The following is a 24,410-nucleotide window of genomic DNA, read 5'->3' on the forward strand; positions in this document are numbered from 1 at the left end:
GTGTTCTACAAAAATCATAAACAGAGCAACTTCCAAGCCGGATATAATGCTAAGTTAGGCCCAAGCTATCTCAAGGCCAGAGTGAGAAAAAAACTCGGGAACGCGTATTATGACTTAGAGAATCTGCAGGGACAATTTGTTGGACGATACCATGCCAAAGACATGAAGCAATAGCCAACTGCCTCAAGCTGGTGGTTATCAGTCTTGGGAGTCTCACCCCCAAGTCCGATCTTGTGGAGGGGGCAGTTTGTAGCGCTTGCGGCAGGCAGATAGATGGTGGCGCCATCTACATATGGGGCCTTGCGCCAAAAGAAGGAGTATAAGAGGGAGGTTGAAGTGCAGCCCTTAAAGAGAAAGAGGCATCTGACAGTTTGCAGAAGGGCGAGGGTTATCCGGAGAGGAGGAATGGACTTCCCAACCAGATCGAGGGGGCACCATCTTTCTTTCCCAATTTGGCAGCCAAAGAAAGCGGTCAGCGAGTGAGCAGCGTCGGAGTACTGCAGCACAGTTGGGAGGAAAAGAGAGAACAAGGGGCTGGAAAAAGCCAAAAATAAAGATAATTTCACCAAACGGCGCTGAATCCATTTCTGGGTAAGCGGCAAAAGAAAAGTCCCTAAAATCTGGCGGTGGTGCAACGGCGGAATGCAGAAGCCGTACAGTGGGCCCAGAGCCGCATTTTAGTGGAAAAAATATTTTTTGTGATCTCCCAACAGGTGCAGAACTCCACGGAAGCGCTTTCGTCGAGGGAACCCGGAATTCTGGTGAGAGTGAAAATTGGTTTTTTTTAAATGTTGAAAGGTAGCCAAACATACTTGGTTGGCTAAATTTGTCCCACTGTTCGTCGCGTATGAGACCGTAGAGGGTCTTAAAGGCATTGGAGAGGATAAGTGAGAGGGAACGTTAGATTTCAAGTTCAAGGGCAGACAGTGAAACAGTCGGACTTGGAACGGCCATCTGCCTTGCAGGAGCAGTTTGATAGCCACTGAACAGGTGGACGACAAGTAATATTTCAAGTTCAAGGCCAACAATAAAATCGAAAGTGAATTCGCTCCCTCTCTCTTGTTTTCGCGCTGCCTTAACCTTTATGCGCCGTTGGCAAATGAAGATCGAATTTTAAACTAGAAGATTTACATTGCTTTTAATTCCGAATCTCCTCCGTCGAAACTTTTAGTACTCTTCACACTCGCTATTTTTTTGCATTGGTAGAAGTTTTGATCCATTTCCATGAGTTTATGTACGTATTAAGGCTTTTTCGTCCAAACCACAAAGATAAATATTTTTTTATGCCATCTATTTTGGCTCATTACATTTAATTTATACGGCCGCATGCCCGGCAAATACCTTATTTATATTATTAGTTTATCGTTTAGCTGTATGAAATTTTGTTTAGAATTTTAAGGAATAAATGTTTATAATGTGGTGAAAATTCTTCGAGTTGCCTATGGCTAGGGAAACTTCCTCGTGATTGTCCGTTAGCAAACAAAAGGGGCCATCTGTAAATATATTGCTTCATGCTCGGGAAATGATGGCCATGGCAGGGAGGGCGAATCGTGACCTCAACGTCATCTGAGGATCACCTGGAAGGTTGAACAGGATGTATACCCTATATTTTTCTGCTGTGTCGAAGTTGATTTTCGCCCCCAAATCTCGTGAATTTTGTCGCTGCACGCATAACATATTCATTATGACTATTTAGGGAATGAGCAGAGGCTAAGGTAGAAGGACAAGACCACCACCCCCACGTAGCCGACAAGAAGCAGCCGGACGCCGGTGCGTCCTTTTTTACCTTTATTGACCACCATAGCCTTCGTGAATCGTTACAATTGTAGTGTGTAACGTTGTTTTCTGGCTGCTTTCGAGGATCTGAGCTGCGGGGCACGCTGTATTTTTCCGGCTCTAGCTCGTCGGCTTTGGGGGTGGAGGTCTTGCCTACTCAGATCTCGGACACGAACTACACATTATTACTAATAAAGAAGAGAATTGAGCGTGCTTGCGACAAAATATGAACTAGAACCAAATCGGGAGAAGAATAAACAAATTCAAACAAAAAAAACTAGAAGAGGGGAAGGAACCGAAGAAGAAAGGACAGAGAGAGATCCTTAACTTTTGCGAAGACACAGGTGTTATTGTGTTCGGTATATGCCCACCCAACCTATGACCACCACCGCTAGAGCATGGCTCTGGTGATCCCTTTAGATCCTTACGACCGTGGAGTCATCATCGAGTCGGTAAAACAGTTATTTAAGCCATCATGCTTTCTTTAAACATTACGTTTTAATATAAATTTTGTGATTAATGCTAACATTATTTATAAATTCTTTTGAAAATCAGGCTAAGGAATAGGTTATGTATATATCTATGCTTAAAAAATAAAAAAAAAATATAATATCTTTTAATATATGTAGTTGTTTAATTTAATTTAATTTTTGTTTTGAACGCTGCTCTGGTTCGCATTTTTTTTTTTTCCATTGGCTAATTTAATTTACTTCATTTTCTCGAAAAAATTCAATAATAATTTAAGTTTAATTTTTTTTCTTTTACCAGCCGTAGTTCCTTATTTAATTTCTTGAAATATTTTCTTCAAAGTAATTCGTTATTTTTAATATGTAGTGATTTTCAATTCAACCTTGACTTTTAGCATAGTGTAGAAACGTATTTTATGTTCTTTTCCTCTTTGCTTTTGTTTAAACTTTTAATACACATCGTTTCCTTTTGCATTAACACTCACTCATTTTTCTTTTCCATCGGCGAAGATCGATCTCCCTCGAAGTGAGCTGGAATTCAATGGTTGCAAGTTTTGTGGCATTAGTTTGAACAAAAGCGGAAAAATTTGACTTTTCTTCCTACTCTATCCTTCACATTGAGCAAGAAAATAATACGAGTTACTTAAATATAATTATTTAAAAATTTCTTTAACTATTTAAAAATTATTAATTCGTTTTATAACTTCATAAAGAAGGTTCTTCTCATCAATATTGACTTCTAGTCGCTGCAAAGTTTACAAAGGAAAACTCCATACGCAAGAGTTATGACACGCCATGTAGGCCGAGGTTAAGTTTAGCAGTTGGGAAAAATCAAGTTTTAGTCAAGGTAAAAATCCGACGATTCAACAATTTAATTGTTGCGCTTAATTCGCATTTTTTTTTTTTATCGCATTTACACTTCCTATGGCCACTGATCGAGACCTCTGACTAACAATATTCCTGGCTCCGACCAATAGTCAAAGCGTAAAAGGACACAGAGGTCATGCCACGGTAGTAGTTAAATAAGCCTGGTTTCGGGACCTTTGATGTCGGTAAAAAGGGTAATAAAAATGCAATTAATGGATTAGCTGTCAAAATTAGAGTGGTTTAGATAATAAAAATGCACTTAGTTAGGGGGAGATATGAACCTGTCATAAGAGGGGGTAATAAAGATGGAATAAATTAGGGTCAATGCATGTAAAAGGACACTTGAGATCAAGTGTTCAAGGGGTTCCCACAGGGATATGGATACGAGTGCGAATGCAACGGAGCGATCCCGGTAGCGACCCCGGATCGATGCACGTGCACCGACGACCCCTCACTTAGAGGGTGAGGCAATTGAAAAAGGGCGCACGGCGGCGGTGCATCCCGTGTACGTTCACCCACGATCCTCGTTTGAAAAAGGGACAGGGTGTAAGTGAAGAAGGGCGCCAGACGTGATCGTTCAGGCAACATCCTCAATTGATAAAGGGACGGGGTGTAAGTGAACAAGGGCGCCAGAGTCGAAACATGTTCCCACCCACGACTCAGGACAGTGATTTTCCCTGTGAGATACCTCACTTGAAAAAGGTCAGTTGTTTTCCCACTGAAGGGCCGCTGGAAAGAGGATCAGAGCAGTCAAATTTTCCCACCCTCAACCCACCTACACTAGATCAAGTGCGTGCAACAACCTGCTCAATTAGCTCACCAAAATCTGGATGGGTGAAGGATGCACTTGTAACGGTTACTCAACGAAGTTGGATCACACTTCAAAAAAGGATGGAAAGGTTGGGAATGGACATCAAGTGTTTGTCCCACATTTTTCGTATTTGTTTGTTGTTCGTTTTGCGGGTCTACGAAAAGAGTAGTTGTGACTTAAGAATCACTCCTAGTTTGTGTCTCAACCGTCACCATCAACCGCCGCCGCAACCGCAACCGAAAATTTCAAAGTGAAATAAAAAACAAGTGCAAAGTGTAAAAAAGTTTGTAAAATATAATTTACAAAATACACAAAATCGAAAAAAACCTTAAAAAAATTAATAACAAAAAACCAAAAGTTTTTAAAAACAATCAAAAACAAACAAAACCAAAAATCTAAAAAAATTAATATCAAAAACCAAAAGTTTTTTAAAACAATCAAAAACGAACAAAACCAAAAATCTTAAAAAAATTAATAACAAAAAACCAAAAGTTTTTAAAAACAAACAAATACAAAAATGTACGCCAACAACAACAACATCATCAACAACAACATGAATGCAATTTATTGCAACTCCTGCCAGCGGTACCTACCCCTATCCACTCAATGGCACAACCATGTGCGGACGGAGCAACACAAATATTTTGCTACCCGACCCCTGGATGGGAGTGTAAAGCAAATCGTCGATGGATACAAGGGACGCATCCTTCAGTATATGTTCATAAATGAGGGAGCAGCTCTTAGGATTCCTGTTGAATTCCTAAATGAAGCGGGCCAAGCGCTACTCCCTCATATCGAAAGAGTGCTATCGTTCCACACAGCTTCAAAAATAAATTTTGAACTGTTTGCGGAATACATGTTAATTAAAGAACATGAAACACAAGTGGAAATGAAATCGTTTCAGAGTAAGATGACTCTGCTTACGATTGGCTCAAATTTATCCGATTTATATAATTCCCACACTGAAGCCATTATTACGAAAATGGATGAGTTCCAAGAGAAGGACAGTGGATGGACCCTAACACGCATAGTTAGGGTCGAGTTGAACATGATGCAATGTGTTCCTCTCAAGGGATCTGAGTATTTCGATCTCCCTCCCTCTCTTAAAAAACGCAGAGCATGCATCAATGTGCAGAATAGGGATGTTTTCTGCTTCAAGTGGGCAATAGTCTCAGCACTTAACCCCTTAAAAGAGAAAGGAGAAAGGTGCAATGCCTATGGTGTGGATATTAAATCACCAATTATCCACACCAATAATATAAAAATCGATTTTACTGGGTTGACGTTCCCGATGAAAATAAAGAGCATTGACAATTTCGTGCTTCAAAACCCTCACATAAGTGTAAATGTGTTTGGGTATGATGAGGAGAAGGACACCGTATACGGCCCACTATATTCAAATGGAAAGGAGAAGGAGAACCACGTAAATATGCTTTTCCTCGATGGACCAACCCCCGATAATTATGGCCATTACATGTGGATTAAAAATATGTCCGGGTAAGAAAAAACATAAATATATCAAAAAAATATATGAAATAATTTTATTTTTATGTCAATCCACTTATACATATAAATACATTTTTGTTTTACAGACTTCTATCATCACAATTGGGAAAAAACGGTGATAAGCGTTGGTTCTGCAACAAGTGCCTCTCATACTCAACAAATGAGGCCAGAGCTCAACGCCATGCAGAAAGATGCACCAACATTGTGAGCGAAGCACCCAAGGAAGGAGATGTCATCAAATTCGATCATATTAACCGCCAGCTGGAGGTACCCTTTGCTGTGTATGCCGACTTCGAGTGTATACTCGAGCCCACAACGATAGATGTAAGTGAGAAGACGCAAATAGTAAATAAGCATATTCCGATTGCCTTCGGGTATTATATTAAGTGTTCATTTGACCCTGCCTTAGACAAATATGTTTCAAAGACAGGTTCAAATGTCGGGCGCACTTTTGTAGATAGTTTAACGTCTGATTTGTCTGCTATTTACGAGAGGTACATGAATTATATAGTCCCCCTTCAAATGAGTGCACAGGATGCTTATGATTTCGATGAGGCCCTTAACTGCCACATATGTAAGGGAGTTTTAGGAAATGATAGAGTGAGAGATCACTGTCATTTTACAGGTCAATTTCGAGGGGCTGCACATAGCGAGTGTAACCTAAAGTATAAGACAGGAGATTTCATACCTGTTTTCTTTCACAATATGTCTAAATACGATGCTCATTTATTTGTGAAAGAACTCGGGGAGATTGAGGGTGAAATTAAAATAATTCCCTTGAATAAGGAGGTATATATTTCAATTTCAAAATATATTCCTATAGGAAAAAATAAATTAGAAATTCGATTTTTAGATACTATTCGTTTCATGCCCTCTAGCCTAGACAACCTTGCAGGAACTTTAAATGAAGGGGATTTCAAAGTTCTTCGAAATCAATTTCCAAATAGTACTGATTTTAGTTTGCTTCGTAGGAAAGGTGTATTTCCCTATGAATATTTAGATTCTGAGCGCAAGCTGATGGAAACTTGTCTCCCACCAAGGAGTGCATTTTTCAGCAAATTAACAGACTCTGAATGTTCTGAAGCTGATTATCTCCATGCAGTTCAGGTTTGGTCCCACTTCAAGTGTAAAACACTTAGAGATTATTTAGAGCTATATTTGAAGACAGACGTTTTATTGCTGACAGATGTCTTTCAGAATTTTAGGGCTATCTGTAAAGGTATCTACGATCTCGATCCTGCCCATTATTATACAACTCCGGGCTTCTCATGGGATGCGATGTTGAAGACTACCAAAATATCCCTCGAGTTAATATCGGATATAGACATGATTTCATTTATTCAAAGTGGAATTCGGGGGGGTTTAGTTCAAAGTAGTCATCGATATACAAAAGCGAACCACAAATACCTCAAAGATTTCGATCCAACTAAGGAATCGGAATATTTGATGTATGTGGACGCGAACAATTTATATGGATGGGCAATGTCTGAACCACTCCCCTATGGTGATTTTAAATGGATGGAACCTTCAGAAATAGAATCATTTAATATTAATTCTATTTCTGAAAGTAGTGAGTATGGATACATTCTAGAGGTCGACTTGAAGTACCCATATGCACTTCACGACCAACACAATGACCTGCCTTTCTGTCCCGCAAATAGACGTCCTTCAAAAAAATCCAAGACTGCAAAGTTAATAGCGGATCTTTGCGATAAAAATAAATACATTATGCACTACAGAACTTTGCAGCAATGCTTACTTAATGGATTGAAACTTGAAAAGATTCACAATATCCTTCGATCCAAGCAAAAACCCTGGCTTAAAGAATATATTGACATTAACACTGCACACAGGACTAGGGCTAAAAGTAACTTCGAAAAAGACTTGTATAAGCTTTTAAACAACAGCGTCTATGGTAAAACAATGGAAAACAGCTTAAAGCGCAAAGATATTCGGATAGTGACAGAATGGGAAGCTCCACCTGTGGGTCCAAAAGGTGGGCGTCCGAGATTATGTGCTAGGGACCTAATAGCTAAATCAAATTTTCACAGTGCAACTAAGTTTAGTGAAAACATGTACGCAATTCAAATGAATAGGTTGCGTAACGTTTGTGATAAGCCAACATATCTAGGTTTTGTAGTGTTGGAGTTATCCAAATGGAAAATGTACGATTTTCACTACTCTTATATGAAACCAAAATTTCAAGATGCACTGAAATTAAACTATATGGATACAGATTCATTTATCTATTCCATAAAGACAGAGGATTTATATAAGGACATTCGAGATGATATTCAATTAAAATTTGATACATCTGAATACCCTGATGAATTGGCTAGGCAATATGGTTTTCCGCAGTGTAACAAGAAGCGCTTAGGGTACTTTAAGGATGAGCTGCATGGCAGGCCAATGACAGAGTTTGTGGGTCTAAGGTCTAAGATGTACGCCTATACAGCGTCAAGTGCAGGTAGCGAGCCCGAAAAATGTGTCAAAAAAAATAAGGGCGTGAAGCGAAGTGCCTTGGAGAAAATTACATTCGAGAAATATAAAAATTGTTTGTTCACAGGACAACAAGAAAGTGATAGCATGTATTTGTTTCGGTCTAGGGGGCATGAAATTAATACATACAAAATTACAAAAATTACATTAGATAATAAGGATGACAAGAGGCTAATATGTGAAGACGGAATTGCCACAAAAGCGATAGGACACTATTCGACAAGAGAAGGGGAACTTATGGGGTGTATCTCAACTCTAGCAGACAGAGCACGGGGGTTAAATAATGAAACTCTTGCGATAATGAGTGAAAGAAAGAGAGAAGATTTAAAAAGAAAGTTGGAGGAAACAAACAGTGCGCTCGACGAATATGAACGAGATTTAATTTGGCATTATATTAAAATAGCTAAACTAGAAAATCCAGAATTTGTGATATAAAATATAAATTCAAATTTGTAAGTAAAACATTGTATTTAAGTTTTAAACTAAAATAATTTATTCAAAATGTTTAGATCTAAGATTAAAATATAATGTATAATGTAAAGTTAAAATTAAAAATAAATAAAAATTAAAAAAAAATAAAAAAATAAAAATAAAATGTGTTGTATGTGTATGTTTATTTCATTACAAAATTTCAGATGTATTTATCCAGCTGTCGTCACTTTTCGGGAAGCCCAACCAACGTACGAGTGCTCTTTTGCCTTGTCTTTTAAGTACCTTTTCAACTAGATATGTGTTGGGAAATCGGGTTTTTTTCAGCTCTTCCTTATAGAATCCGCCTTTTACGGGATTTCCATTCAAGTCCTTTAATAGGTATGTTACCGGATAAGTGTTTTGAATTTTGTATATTGTAAAAATTTCAACATTCCAATTCGGAGTAAATCCTTTTTCAAAAACTCCCTTATATTTTGAAATTCGAACATTGTCACCAATTTTCAGTTTGCTACCTGCAAACATTTTGATATTATTGTACACCGTTTGCAAGATATGCCTCTCATTCTCGGCGTTTACTTCTACGGGAGCCATTTTTATAGTCCTGTGTACTTTATTGTTGTAAAAGTTAATTAAGGCTTGATACATATCGATCCATTTATAGGTCCCATTGTAAGAAAACTCCTTCCACATTAGTTCTTTTAATGTCCTGTTGAATCGTTCCACAATGGAAGCCTTTAGAGTACTAAATGTCGAATAATGATTTATTTCATAACGATTCATCAACGACTTAAATTGTATGTTAAAAAACTCTTTACCGTCATCTGTTTGTAGATGCTTAGGTACTCCATACCCAGAGTTGAAAATTTTTTCCATTGCTTCAGAAACATGTGAAGCAGTCTTAGACTTAAGTGCTTCGCCAAAGGCGAGCTTTGAGAATGTGTCAATAACTGTAAGAATGTAGCGATATCCCTTATTCGTGGGAGAGTACTTTTGCATATCCACCAAGTCAGCCTGCCATAACCAATTTATTCCCTTTGTAATAACTCTCCGACGTAGAAAATGTTTTCGTGCAGGAGCATGTAATTCATTAATAATACCCCGTCTACTCATTTTCACACAAGTTACTTAGAATATCCTTTTTTTTCAATAATACTTGAAATAATAACCTCAAGTCTGTCTAAACGATCCTCAATATCGGTGGCCCTCACATCAGGAATACTAATAATTAACTCCTCTTGATGTGACATTAGCGATTTCTTATATCGAGTATAGCCTTGTCAACATATTCTTTAATGACTAAGTCCGAATTCTCTTTTGGAAAGTCTCCATTTTTTAAGCGCCTTCGCTGAATATTAAAGTTTCCATCCGTATCTATGAAGAGTCCTGTCCCAGTTTTTTCATATCGTTTTAAATTAGTGTTCTGCTTGTCATGTAAAAAACGTCCAAACTTGTCAACGGACATTATGATTATAATCTTATTTGATAATGTTTCATAATTATATACTTAATTAGAATATAATTTTAGCCTCTCTTAGTTCCTCAATTATCGATGTAATCTCATTATTGTGGTTTTGATTGCCTGCTGATTCCGATGCTATTAAGAGCTGAAGTCGTTCCACTAATTCATTTGGATCGTTCCAGTAGATTAATTTAGGCTTATTCATATCAAGTGTCATGAAACCAGACCCACTTATTATTTCTTTTTTCCCTTTGGGTGTAGATTCGGCGACGGGTACCTTAGCTAAAAGTGGTTTAATAATTTTCGAATATTTCAATGCTCTCGTTCCTTTCACTTGTCCATTTGGTTGAAAATTTCTTCGATACACATTTGTTTTTATTAATATTTCTCGATATATTTCCAGGTCATCTGCACTATAATTATTTGGGAGGTGGTGACATATTAGAGAATATAATCCGCTTGTGAGTCGCCAGTTTTGACCATCATCAAATTCAATTATATTGTTGGTTACATTTATTTTGTTATTTCCCAACATTAATTGCCCAGCTTCATTTTTGTATGGTCCATATGTCTTATCCAAAATTCGTTCTCGTGCCAGTTCACTAACATTAAAATTTTTCGGGCTCTCTTCAAACAGAGGTTGAGTTGCTATCAATGGAGATGAATTGGGGGAGGATTGCCTTGATAATACACTTGGTGCGTGGGGAGACGTTTGACTTGATATTGCAGGTGATTTATTTAAGTGGTGATCGGGTGGTGAGAATGAAAAATCATCGTCTATAGCGGGTTGGGAGTAAAATTGATCATCATCATCATCATCATCTCTATTATCATTGCGAGTATTCTCATAATCATCTTCTTCAGCACTTTTCAACCTCCAATCCGATAGATTGTATTCATCTTCTTCAGCATTTGAATTTTTGTTAGGCGCAGTATAAAATGTAAGTTTCCTCTTTTTCATATGCGGAGTTTTATTTTCAATCACCATCTTAGTTTTATCATATTGGTTCTCTTTGTGTTTATTGTACTCAATTATTTTGGTATTATTAACAAGCTCATTTAGCGGTTCAGTTATCGGCTTAAATGTTTCTTCTAAACCCATAGTATTCTGACTTTTAAATTGTTTTAGCTCTAAAAAATTTTTTTTTAAAGCATTTCGAGTTTTATTCAATTGTGATAAAATATTTTGGTTCATTGTGATGAAATTTTAGAATGTTTCAATCGAAAGAACAATACTGGTTATATCTGTCTCGGAGTCCGGTATGCACTGAGAAATAATTAATAAATCATGATCATATATACCTAATCTGATAAACCGACCTGATAATTAGACCTGATCTGTTTATCAGGTCTGATAAACCGTATCAGGTCTGATAAACCGACCTGATAATCAGACCTGATCTGTTTATCAGGTCTGATAAACCGTATCAGGTCTGATAAACCGACCTGATAATCAGACCTGATCTGTTTACCAGGTCTGATAAACCGTATCAGGTCTGATAAACCGACCTGATAATCAGACCTGATCTGTTTACCAGGTCTGATAAACCGTATCAGGTCTGATAAACCGACCTGATAATCAGACCTGATCTGTTTACCAGGTCTGATAAACCGTATCAGGTCTGATAAACCGACCTGATAATCAGACCTGATCTGTTTACCAGGTCTGATAAACCGTATCAGGTCTGATAAACCGACCTGATAATCAGACCTGATCTGTTTACCAGGTCTGATAAACCGTATCAGGTCTGATAAACCGACCTGATAATCAGACCTGATCTGTTTACCAGGTCTGATAAACCGTATCAGGTCTGATAAACCGACCTGATAATCAGACCTGATCTGTTTACCAGGTCTGATAAACCGTATCAGGTCTGATAAACCGACCTGATAATCAGCTCTGATCTGATCTGAAATATAAAGGCTGAAAAATAAATTTCCCAAGTCCCCTTTCCCAATTAAAAATTTGTAATATTTTTTATATATATATAAATTTTTTTTTATTTATTTTTGTTTTCAGTTTTTAACTGAAATATAAAGGCTGAAAAAGAATTTTCCCAAGTCCCTTTTCCCAATAAAAAATTTGTAATTTTTTTTTTAATTTTAATTTTTTTTTTTTTTTTATTTAATTATTTTTGTTTTCATTTTTTAACTGAAATATAAAGGCTGAAAAAGAATTTTCCCAAGTCCCTTTTCCCAATAAAAAATTTGTAATTTTTTTTTTTAATTTTAATTTTTTTTTTATTATTTATTGAAATTTGTACTTAAATCTATTATAACGTTCCCATCCTTCAGCTTTTGGAGAGAATACGACCCTGAAGAAATGTTTTGGATTACCTCATCACTAAGGTGCGAGAACCTCTGCGGGAGGAATACATTCCTTCTATCCAGTTCCACCATAATATTGGTGCCGTACCTTCCCGTCACCCGCCTGGCCGAATAAATATGAAACGGTATATTCATCGGCAGCTTGTGAAAGGTTAACTTCCTTTTCACTCTGCAGGCGTTGAAGGCCTGCATCTGAGGGTCTTCCTCAATATCCCTCAAAAGGGCATCGATGTCCTCCTGCGTGACCCCAGTGGGGAGGTTGGAGGCGGTTGAGTTGGAGCTGGTGGAGCTGGTAGAGCTGCCGGAGCTGGTAGAGCTGGTGGAGCTGGTAGAGCTGGTGGAGCTGGTAGAGCTGGTGGTGGTGGTGGTGAACTGGTTCATGATGCTGCTGTTGCTGCTACTGTTGTTGCTGCTGATGCTGGTGGCTGAATGATATTTTTCCTAGACGAGGTCCCTGAATTTATACCCGCCAAGGAGCATATTTCTCCTCCCACTGCTATCCACTTGTACTATGGTATTCGCTCTCAAGGGATAGAACGTCTAGCTTTGTAAAAGGTCAAAGTGTCCACTTCATGTGAAGTGGTTACGAAGGGTATGGGAAGAATTACAGTCTAGCAAAAATTTAAGGCATAAATGCCCACAGTTAAAAGTACCAAATTTTTGGAAACGCTGATAATTATATCTTATTTTTTCCCCTAAATATCTAATTATTTCTAAAGGCGGCTGCAAGTTACCAAAACTGTCAAAGTAGTACGAGTCTGATCCTTTCTTATAATACGCCACCCAATGCGTTCCTTCTGATGATGAGTCTGCTAAATTTATTATTCCACACTCGGAATAATGTGGTACTTTGGGTATCTCATCTCTCATATAAACCCCCCGAAAATGTGGAATATTTTTAAAGGCAAACTTCAATATATCAAAATTGGAAAGTGCTCTCTTGGGTAGCTCATTTAATAGTTTTTTTGTTTATTATTATTTTTTGAAAATGATATGCCATAGCCTTTCTTGTATGGTTGCAGGTACAAGCCTTTACCCAACGATACAGATTCCATTTTTCTGTTATGTCTCTGGTTTTCCTCAAGTTGTGCCTTTGCCATCTTTGCATTGTTAATTGATTTTACAATTGCAGCGCTACCTGACGCTAAACTACCCACAGCGCTAAGGGCTGTTAAAATAGGTACCAATGGTAAAAAACCACCAACTTTTGGAACTGCTATTACCCGTGGAATTACAACATTTTTCTTACATCCCATTGATTTCGATACTGCACTGCGTGCCACTTTAACAGCATTCAATATGTCAAGTGGCTTATGCTTTCGCAATTCGGTGGTTGCCTTTTTGATGATTGATGCAAGAGATTTTTTCACCACTTTCTTTTTCTGTTGCTTTGCTCCCATACCAAATTTCTTTTTTAGCTTCATCATGTTTGTAACAAAATATGATGCAGCCCTCTCACTAATGCTGCTATCCGCTGCTTTTACTCGATCCCAAGCCCTATCAATTAAAATCGAGTCTGCTTTATGACGTTCCCCCAAATCCTTTGTATTTGAATATGCTATATCGTGTTCCCTACAAGCTTCGTCTAAGCCGTTGATCCCCCGATCACCGCGAGCTAATCGTTTCTCTAGCTTCGTACCAGGTCCACAGTAATTATACCCAGGTATATGAGCCTCAAAGGGAAGAGTGTTTATTAAATTATTTATGAGACCTGTACCCTGTTTGACATTTGATTTATGACTGGTAATATTATAAAAATGTTTACCCATTTTATATCAACCTCAATTAACGACTGGTTGTCTTTGAATGAAGTACTTATCTCTAAAACATGCGTTTATTAAGACAAAATAAAAAAATCATAGTAAAAAACATTGAAAGTGGTGGTGATGGGGAGAGTAAACATCGGCGTCACAGTTCACTGCTCCCAAACACGATCAGAGCTTTGGTGGTAGGTCCGTCCAATTGCGGAAAAACTAATGTGATGATTGCCTTAATCGAGGACCCAAACGGCCTGAAATTCGAAAATATATACGTGTATTCAAAGAGTTTATATCAACCGAAATATGAGTATTTGGAAAAACTTGTAAAACCAATACGAGGAATGGGATATTATACATTTTCAGCGAATGACAGTGTTTTGTCACCAGAGGAAGCTAAAAACAATTCCATCATGGTGTTTGATGACGTAGCGTGTGAAAAGCAAACTGCTATTCGCAATTATTTTTGTATGGGTCGACATAGAAATATTGATTCATTCTATTTATGTCAAACGTATACACATATTCCAAAACATTTAATACGAGATAATGCAAATTTTATTATAATGTTTAAGCAGGACGATATGAACCTTCGTCACATATATCGAGATCATGTTCATTCTGATATGAATTTTGAAACATTCATGGAAATTTCACGAAAGTGTTGGGTCGATAAATTTGGATTTCTTGTAATCTCTAAAGACGATGATATGAAAGCTGGACGATATAGAAAAGGATTCGATCAATTTATTATACTTGAATAAATAATAATGATAATATAAATATAATAATATTATTGTGAATAAAGTCAGTTCAGACTCAAGCATCATAATGACTACATCATTGACAATAGCTCTAAATGGGAATACATCTGTACTTAGCGAGAATTTTTTCCCACAAATTGAGCTAAAACGTAATTATGAATGTGCTCTAATTGATTTTTATACATTCAATTCTATACCGAATGTTGATAAGGGGAACAACTTATTTCATATTGGGAACAAAGTCATTGAAATACCAATTGGCTCATATGAGTTTGATGATATTTCAAAATATATTATTAATAAGCTCAAGGAGTATGAGCTTCAAGACAGTATAAAAATAGAGTGTAATATCAACACTTTACAAGTTCAAGTTATTACTAAAAATGAGACCGTATATTTTAATCATGAACGATCAATTGGTCGTTTATTCGGATTTAATAAACGAAAATTAAGACCACATGAGAAAGAAGTTTACATCTCGGATAATCCCGTCAATATTTTAAAAATAAATTCTGTTAGATTGGAATGCAACATTATAAGCGGGTCATATGTAGGGAATAAACCAAATCATGTGCTTCATGAATTTGGAATCAATGTCCCCCCTGGATATAAAATGAACATAACACCACGAAATTTGATTTATTTGCCTGTGAACACCAGAGAAATAAGCACACTAGAAATACGGATAACTGATCAGGACGGAGATTTAGTTAATTTGCGTGGAGAAACTGTATCAATCCGTCTCCACTTACGACCTACAGAATGATTATTTACAATAAAAGGGGTACTCATCGATCTTTTGATAACATTATCAAATCTAAAGCTGAAGTGAAAGCACCATCATCTTCACATCAACGCCCGGCCCTCACATTAAAAAATAAATTGATTTTGAAATCGTTGGGATTTAATATTAAATAAAGTTTATCAACTAATATTCAAATGAATGAGATCTTTTATGTCCAGGAAAAGCCTGCTAACGATGAATCTATTATTAAAAAAGAGTTTCATTCATATTATCCATATCAGCAGAACTTCAAAGCAAATGATGAAGTACGGATCAGTTTGCAAAACCAAGATTTGTATGTCCTTCCATGTGAAAGTTTTCTCCATTTTGAAGGAACGCTTAGCAAAATTATTGACTCAAATACAGGAACGACTAGTACAAATGGCGTTAGCGGTTTGCTCAAAAATAATTGTATGGCCTATTTTCTGGATGAAATAAGATATGAGTTGAATGGCTGTGAATTGGATAGGACGCGTTTTACTGGAATAACAACGACTATTAAGAACTTTCTCTCAGTCGGCCAACAGGAAGGAGCGGCTTATCGCAATGCGGGGTGGAGTGGCGGGGACAATATCCCTTCTGGAGGACATTTCAGTTTTTCTGTACCTTTAAAAATGTTGATGGGGTTCGCTGAAGACTATAAGAAAGTCGTCTTAAACTGTAAACATGAGCTCGTTCTGTTACTTACGAAAAACCCTGATGATATGTTTGTGAAAAATGTTGATGGAAAAATCCATAACATTGCTATAAATAGTATAAGTTGGAAGATCCCCCACATCGTTCCAAGTGACAGTGCTAAAATTAAAATGTTTAATGTAGTAAAGAGTGGAGCTAGCCTCCCACTCGCATTCCGGAGTTGGGATTGTTATATAAATCCGACATTGGTTCAGGGAACACATCATATATGGAATGTCAAGATGTCTGCAAACAGAGAACGTCCACGTTTTGCTGTTATTGCATTTACATTGAATGGAGAACTAATTACAAACAATTTGAGAAATGCAAAGGTATATCTTAATTCTGAAGTATATCCCTATGAGGATTTGAATGTTAAATATAATGAGAATCGGTTTGCTGTCTTGTATGACATGTATACAAAATTTCAAGAGAGCTATTACAATCGAGAACCCCGAGCTCTTTTATCTCCGATGGAATTCATGTCGAAGGCTCCTATTGTGGTTGTTGATCTCTCATACCAGAACGAGAGTGTCAAATCAGGAGCGACTGATATAAAAATTTCCACTGAGCTAACTGTTGCGAGTGAGATAAATACAAAGGCATATTGCCTTCTCATCCATGATCGACTAGTTGAATACTCGCCACTAACTGGATTGGTTCAACGTATCGTCTAACAATTTGGAAAGGATTACTTCATTTAAATTTTTGAATTCATTGCAAGTAGACGTACACGGATCCATCAAAATGCTAGCACTAAAAAACAAAGACATCATCTCAACCAGTAATAGCATTCAACAACTTGTAATAAAAATAAATAATTTCATGAAAATGTTTAAACATCAAATTTTCCCCGAACATGAGCAATATCTGGAGGAGTCGCTCAAATATTTTTATAAAAGGATGGCTGATACACCGCTGGTTTCTAATATTCATGGGCAACATTTCACATCTTGTTGTTGGGCACATGATAATGTCGAGGATGGAGTTGATACATGTGCTTGCCATTTCTTTACTGTACGCTCACAAAAATCATTAAAAATTATGAAAATGTATGTTAATTTGGAACATCGCTTTTGATTATTATACTTGAAAAATAAAATTATATTTACAAAAAAAATAAATAAATTGATAGCATTTTTTTAATGGTGGAAATGGGATATGGGATATTTTTTCAGTGCAGCCTTTACTTTTCAGATTGACTGTGGATTTGAGTTTGGGTGGATGGGGTGTTTCACATTGCACCGAGTGTTGAGAAACCGTTACAAGTGCATCCTTCACCCATCCAGATTTTTGGTGAGCTAATTGAGCAGGTTGTTGCACGCACTTGATCTAGTGTAGGTGGGTTGAGGGTGGGAAAATTTGACTGCTCTGATCCTCTTTCCAGCGGCCCTTCAGTGGGAAAACAAGTGACCTTTTTCAAGTGAGGTATCTCACAGGGAAAATCACAGTCCTGAGTCGTGGGTGGAAACATGTTTCGACTCTGGCGCCCTTGTTCACTTACACCCCGTCCCTTTATCAAGCGATGGATGTTGCCTGAACGTTCACGTCTGGCGCCCTTGTTCACTTACACCCCGTCCCTTTATCAAGCGATGGATGTTGCCTGAACGTTCACGTCTGGCGCCCTTCTTCACTTACACCCCGTCCCTTTATCAAGTGAGGATCGTGGGTGAACGTACACGGGATGCACCGCCGCCGTGCGCCCTTTTTCAATTGCCTTAAGTGGGTGAACGTACACGTGTGGGTCAGGATCACTCCTGTCGGTGCAGGATCTCCCCGGTGCGCCCTTTTTCAATTGCCTCACCCTCTAAGTGAGGGGTCGTCGGTGCACGTGCATCGATCCGGGGTCGCTACCGGGATCGCTCCGTTGCATTCGCACTCGTATCCATATCCCTGTGGGAATCCCTTGAACACTTGATCTCAAGTGTCCTTTTACATGCACTGACCCTAATTTATTGCATCTTTATTACCCCCTCTTATGACAGGTTCATATCTCCCCCTAACTAAGTGCATTTTTATTATCTAAACCACTCTAATTTTGACAGCTAATCCATTAATTGCATTTTTATTACCCTTTTTACCGACATCAAAGGTCCCGAAACCAGGCTTATTTAACTACTCACGGTCAAACACTTGGAGCCTCCCCCACTGCCTAACTTGCAACCAAATTTGCCGCAACTACATAGCCGGCCACTAAATGATGTCGCGCAGTCGCGCTGTTGGCCGATTTATTCGCACAAGCACAGTATTTTAATTCCTCTTTCCTTCCGGCTTCCTAGCCCTTCATCCCCTCCTCAGGGGGTGCTCCTCGGGACCGGAACTTAAATGCTGCTTGCTGGGCTCGATCCACTGAATAAAATATATCCACAGTAAGCACCAAATAAATAACACTATTTCACAATTAATTTACCCGCTGATTGAAAAGGTTTCCAACAAAAATAAAAGAGGGTTTCCAAGATATAACCTCTCTCTCGGTGCTGGTCGACGCCTGCGGCCGATTTTCTATTTCCGCTGACAATTAATTCGGCGACCTGGGCAACAAAAGGGGTTACGCACTGTACACCGGCACTGACAGCTTTTGTCTACTCACTTGGGATTCCTTAAGATCTGGCAAAAACTTCTTCACTCGATATACTGTCTCAGTGGACTTGCCACTTTATATGGCTTTATGCTGCGGGAGCAATTAGAGGGCTTGTGCACTCCACCGATTCTCAATTCGAAAAGAATTTAGTACGGAAACGGATGGAGTGAATTAGGTGCAGCTCAGTGCCGAAAAATTTCCTAACTGGAACTAGAGCTTTCCAGATCTCCCCTGGCGCCGCTGTGAGTCATCTGGTATATTTGCAAGAATATGGTCTTGCAAAAAAAACCATATACGTGCAGCTGCCGAATTTTACGCATGTGCGTTGGAAGCTCGGCTTAAAACTGCGAAAACCGTTGCCTGCTTTTAAGCTGACATCTGTTTGTGCCACCATATAAGCCCCAAAGCTTGGCCTAAAATTCACCAAATCTGTAGCATGCTTCTAGGCCCACAAAAAATATCTCGTAGATCTTCAGTCGCCACTACACAATGCTTCTGGTTACAAATATTGATGTGCAAGAATAATGTAGGTTGTAATGGTATATGCGGAATGAGGCTATTGCTCCATCCCACTTCATCGCGTCAGCAGAATCTACATATGCGCTTGACCTGGTAATTGATACTTTATTTTGGCTGCATATGAGAGTGCTGCGACTGACGAATTACAGATTATGTAATGTTATGATTATGAATTATATATATATTGCAGCGACTGAACATTCTCCCGGCCGTTGAACGGGTGTTCAACCTTCAGTAATGTCGAACGAAAAACTCCGTGGGGTAGGTTCGGGTGCTGGCTGTTCACTTGTTGTCCGGGGATTGGGGCTGCATTGTGGTGTTCTCCAATTGACTCGTCGATATCGTAGACTCAGGGTCACGATCAGTAGTATTGATATTGATAGTGCCACATAGGCGGCTACTTGATGATGGTGTGCAGCGCTGACTTGATTTTGGTACTTCGCATCTTTTAGGTTGGCCAGTTGTTGTTGTAGGGCATCTAATTCGCCTAATTCGGCGTCGGTTACCTTGGTTGTTGATTCTCCGCCTGATTTCGGTGTCTCTTCTATGTAAATCTTGGTGATGTTGCCAAAACGAACATATGCTGCTTTTGCCTCGCTGCGCCTTGTGCTAAATGTACTAACACTGATTTTTGAGTTGCGCGCCGTGCAACCTGCGGTGAGTGATAGTAAGCCTGTTCCTTCCATTTGTACCGTGGAGGGAACTCCCTTGCATACCGCCTGCAGTTCGATCGGACTGTGGGTTGCAAACATCCATCTTTTTCGTTGATGTATTGCTGACCATATTAAATCGGACTTCGATTTAGCAGTCTCACATTCCGTTTCAGTCTTGTTATTGAACAATTGAAATTCACATCGATTATCTACGCTAAACGTAGCTTGATGATTGACGCATATGTGTTCATCCTTTGGCAATTGTAGACATTGATCAAACTCGTCAGTAGTTAGTCCCATGAATTGATCTCTATGGGCATTGACAGTTATGATCCTTGTTTTGAGCTTGAATTCATGCCAGCTTCCTGCCTTCCATGCAGTGATGGGGATGACGCTGAAAACTTCTTGCTGCGCTGTGGATACTAATGGCAGCGTTATTTTGAAGATAACATGGTCAGTGGTTGTTGTCCCCTCGGCATGCATGATTCGATAGAGTTGTATTACGTCATTTGAAGAGACTGGCAGCTGTTGATCCGTTGGGATGTGCTCCCTAATCTGATCAAGTTGATCCCTTAATTGTTGGGGAGAAACTAGCATGGGGCTAATTGTTCGGTGGCGGATGTCGGTAAGAACGTTGGTTATCTCTTTTTGCATTCGCTGCATTCCATTTGCCAGTAGAGTGAGCTGGGCTGTCAGGATCATGAATGCTTGTTGCAGATAGTTGCCTTGATATTTTCCTCGTTCTCTGCTGAGAGCATCTATTTGGCGTTCTATGTTTCGTATGCGGTCGTTGGTAGCTGAATTGCTTTTCCTTACCACATTTATAGTGGAATCCAAGATTGATGTTTGGTTCTTCAATAGCATCATTAGTACGTCCTCGTTTGATTTGACATCGTTTATGACCTTGGACATATCTTCAGCATACTTGGAATCCAGCACGCCAAATAATGAGTTCGCCAATTTATTTGATTTTCTTTTCTTTTTATTTTATTTTTTATTTCATTTTGACAAAATTAGCCCAGTGCTACAAGTATAAAATACTTACCTATTATTAATGCCCTGGTCACTTGGGTTAAAATTAGACAGGATTTCTACTTAATACCTAGTACATTAATTAATGTGCATCAAGTTAGCAGGGCAACTTTGGATTTTCAAAATTTTGATTATACCATAATTTGCCGTTAATTATCCGTTAATTATTCGTGAAAGAAAAAAATTTGCCGTTCAATTTTTTATCCTTTTTTTTTTGATGTCCTGCTAACTTGATATCAAGTTAGCAGGGCAACTCCTGCAAACTTGAACATTTCCAATTTTTTTTTCTCATAATTTGCCGTTAATTATCCGTTAATTATTCGTGAAAGAATAAAATTTGTTGCTCAAGTTTTTATTATTATTTTTTAAAAACATAAAGTTGCCCTGCTAAGTTGATATCAAGTTAGCAGGACAACTTCTAAAATCCTTCACATTTCCAAAATCTTTTTTTGCCAGAATTTGCCGTTTTTTATTCGTTAATTATTCGTGAAAGAACTAAATTTGTTGCTCCATTTTTAATATTTTTTTTTTTATTTTTTAAAAACGCAAAGTTGCCCTGCTAAGTTGATATCATGTTAGCAGGACAACTTCTAAAATCCTTCACATTTCCAAAATCTTTTTTTGCCAGAATTTGCCGTTTATTACACAGGAACACAAAATTAAACTTTGTGAAATTTCCACGAACCATTTCAAGTTTTCCATGATATTTGGGTGCTCCTGAGTAAAAGTCCCATACAAAATTATTTTCCATCACCTACAGGTTCCGCGGTATACCTAAGAATACAAAAAACCTATGTTTGCCGACATTTTGAATTACGTGGCCTATATAATTGGACTTACCTTTATTATTTTTGGTAGGACCTACTCTCAATACATCACGGCACTACTAAAAAATAGTCCCAATCGTGAACCATTGCCCATGTCTTTGGAATTCGACGCCAAAGTTGAAACTCCCAAAATTTTCAACATTTCTGTGATGAAAAAACAATTCTGAGAATTAAATCTTATATGGAACTAATTTTAAATATTCATTGAATCTATTGTTCATTGTATTCTTTAATTTCGGTTTAAAGCGTTTTCATGAGGACATTTTATTGGATTTATTAAACGAATAAAACAGCTTTTTTGGTTTTATTATCTACTCCTATTTGCTGTTAAATTTCAAATAAGTCAAGGCAACCTATAAAATAGTAGTAGATATGTTTCTTTTTATATATAATATACATTTTTTCTTTTTGACTAAACTTAAATATGTAAGGATTATCGCTGGCTACTAAGCTGTCTTAAAAATGTTATGTTCGGAATACATTTTTATTTAATATAAAACTAAATGTATATTATATATAAAAAGAAACATATCTACTACTATTTTATAGGTTGCCTTGACTTATTTGAAATTTGACAGCAAATAGGAGTAGATAATAAAACCAAAAAAGCTGTTTTATTCGTTTAATAAATCCAATAAAATGTCCTCATGAAAACGCTTTAAACCGAAATTAAAGAATACAATGAACAATAGATTCAATGAATATTTAAAATTAGTTCCATATAAGATTTAATTCTCAGAATTGTTTTTTCATCACAGAAATGTTGAAAATTTTGGGAGTTTCAACTTTGGCGTCGAATTCCAAAGACATGGGCAATGGTTCACGATTGGGACTATTTTTTAGTAGTGCCGTGATGTATTGAGAGTAGGTCCTACCAAAAATAATAAAGGTAAGTCCAATTATATAGGCCACGTAATTCAAAATGTCGGCAAACATAGGTTTTTTGTATTTTTAGGTAAACCGCGGAACCTGTAGGTGATGGAAAATAATTTTGTATGGGACTTTTACTCAGGAGCACCCAAATATCATGGAAAATTTGAAATGGTTCGTGGAAATTTTTGGCTGTGTACCTGTGTTATTCGTTAATTATTCGTGAAAGAACTAAATTTGTTGCTCCATTTTTAATATTTTTTTTTGTTTTAGCAGTTGCCCTGCTAAGTTAATATCAAGTTAGCAGGACAACTCCTGAAATCCTTAACATTTCAAAAATCTTTTTTAGCCAGAATTTGCCGTTTATTATTCGTAAATTATTCGTGAAAGAACTAAATTTGTTGCTCCATTTTTAATATTTTTTTTTGTTTTTTAAAAATGCAAAGTTGCCCTGCTAAGTTGATATCAAGTTAGCAGGACAACTCCTGAAATCCTTAACATTTCAAAAATCTTTTTTTGCAAGAAATTGCCCTTAATTATTCGTTAATTATTCGTGAAAGAACTAAATTTGTTGCTCGTCTCTTTCAGTTTTTATTTTAATAAAATGATTTGCTTTGTAAATATTTACAAATCGGCTTCGTTTTATTAAGAAGAGTGGCAACACCAAATTAGTTGGAAAGTGACGCGTGTGTATGGCCATGCATGTGTTAGTGTTAGACTGCATGCAGGCGGCTGGACATTTTAATTATAACGTCTGCGTTAACATTAAAGGAATTCCTATTCTTAATTTTTATAGTTTGAATTAAAATGTCCAGCCGCCTGCATGCAGTCTAACACTAACACATGCATGGCCATACACACGCGTCACTTTCCAACTAATTTGGCGTTGCCACTCTTCTTAATAAAACGAAGCCGATTTGTAAATATTTACAAAGTAAATCATTTTATTAAAATAAAAACTGAAAGAGACGAGCAACAAATTTAGTTCTTTCACGAATAATTAACGAATAATTAAGGGCAATTTCTTGCAAAAAAAGATTTTTGAAATGTTAAGGATTTCAGGAGTTGTCCTGCTAACTTGATATCAACTTAGCAGGGCAAGTTCATGTTTTTAAAAAATAAAAATAAATATAAAAAAATATGCTACAAATTTAATTCTTTCACGAATAATTAACGGATAATTAACGGCAAATTATGGTATAATCAAAATTTTGAAAATCCAAAGTTGCCCTGCTAACTTGATGCACATCATTAATTATTATATGAACTAATTATTTATTTATTTTATTTTATATTATTATTTTTAGTTATTTTTTATTTTTTTTTTTTTTTTAGTTAATTTAATTTGATTTATTTTTATTTTTATTTTTATTTTTATTTTGTTTTTTTTTTTTATTTTTATTTTTTTTTTTTTTTTTTTTTATTTTATTTTATTTATTTTTATATCTTTAATTACGTATTAATATGAAGTTTGCTGTTTGTTTATTTGTTTGTTATGCGTTGTTTCTTAAATATAGTTTTACTTTGGAATTAAATTGAGTTGCATTCCTAATAGTTTTGAGTTCATGGGGTAATTGGTTCCATAGACGGATAGCGTTGACAAAGAACTGCCTCTCGGAGTTGAGCATTTGGACTCGAGGGCATATAAAATTTTTAGTCCTTGCGAGGCTGCCGGTATTAATTTATTATACAAGTAAAAAGGCTCATGGGTTGTCACTATTTTGTGGAAAAATGAAAGGGCTCTAAGATTAATCCAGGAGTTTAAGTTTAAGTCAAGTAGTTTAGTAGTCAAGTGTGATACAT

The 24,410-nt window shown here is 37.1% G+C and overlaps 1 protein-coding gene and 1 long non-coding RNA gene across 2 annotated transcripts in view; one reads left to right on the top strand and one right to left on the bottom strand.

The window, feature by feature from the left end:
- The window catches only part of CCY (Coiled-Coils Y), a 291,810-nt gene that overhangs the window by 71,309 nt on the left and 196,091 nt on the right, over positions 1 to 24,410 (top strand). The gene's annotated exons all lie outside the window — the stretch shown is intronic.
- LOC138929162 (uncharacterized) lies at positions 15,932 to 16,480 on the bottom strand. Its single transcript, XR_011445609.1, has 2 exons — positions 16,139 to 16,480; positions 15,932 to 16,087 (listed from the first exon to the last, which is right to left on the bottom strand). It is a non-coding gene; the product is annotated as an uncharacterized lncRNA (long non-coding RNA).

The sequence above is a fragment of the Drosophila kikkawai genome, chromosome X (genome assembly GCF_030179895.1).
Source record: "Drosophila kikkawai strain 14028-0561.14 chromosome X, DkikHiC1v2, whole genome shotgun sequence".
NCBI lineage: Eukaryota > Metazoa > Arthropoda > Insecta > Diptera > Drosophilidae > Drosophila > Drosophila kikkawai.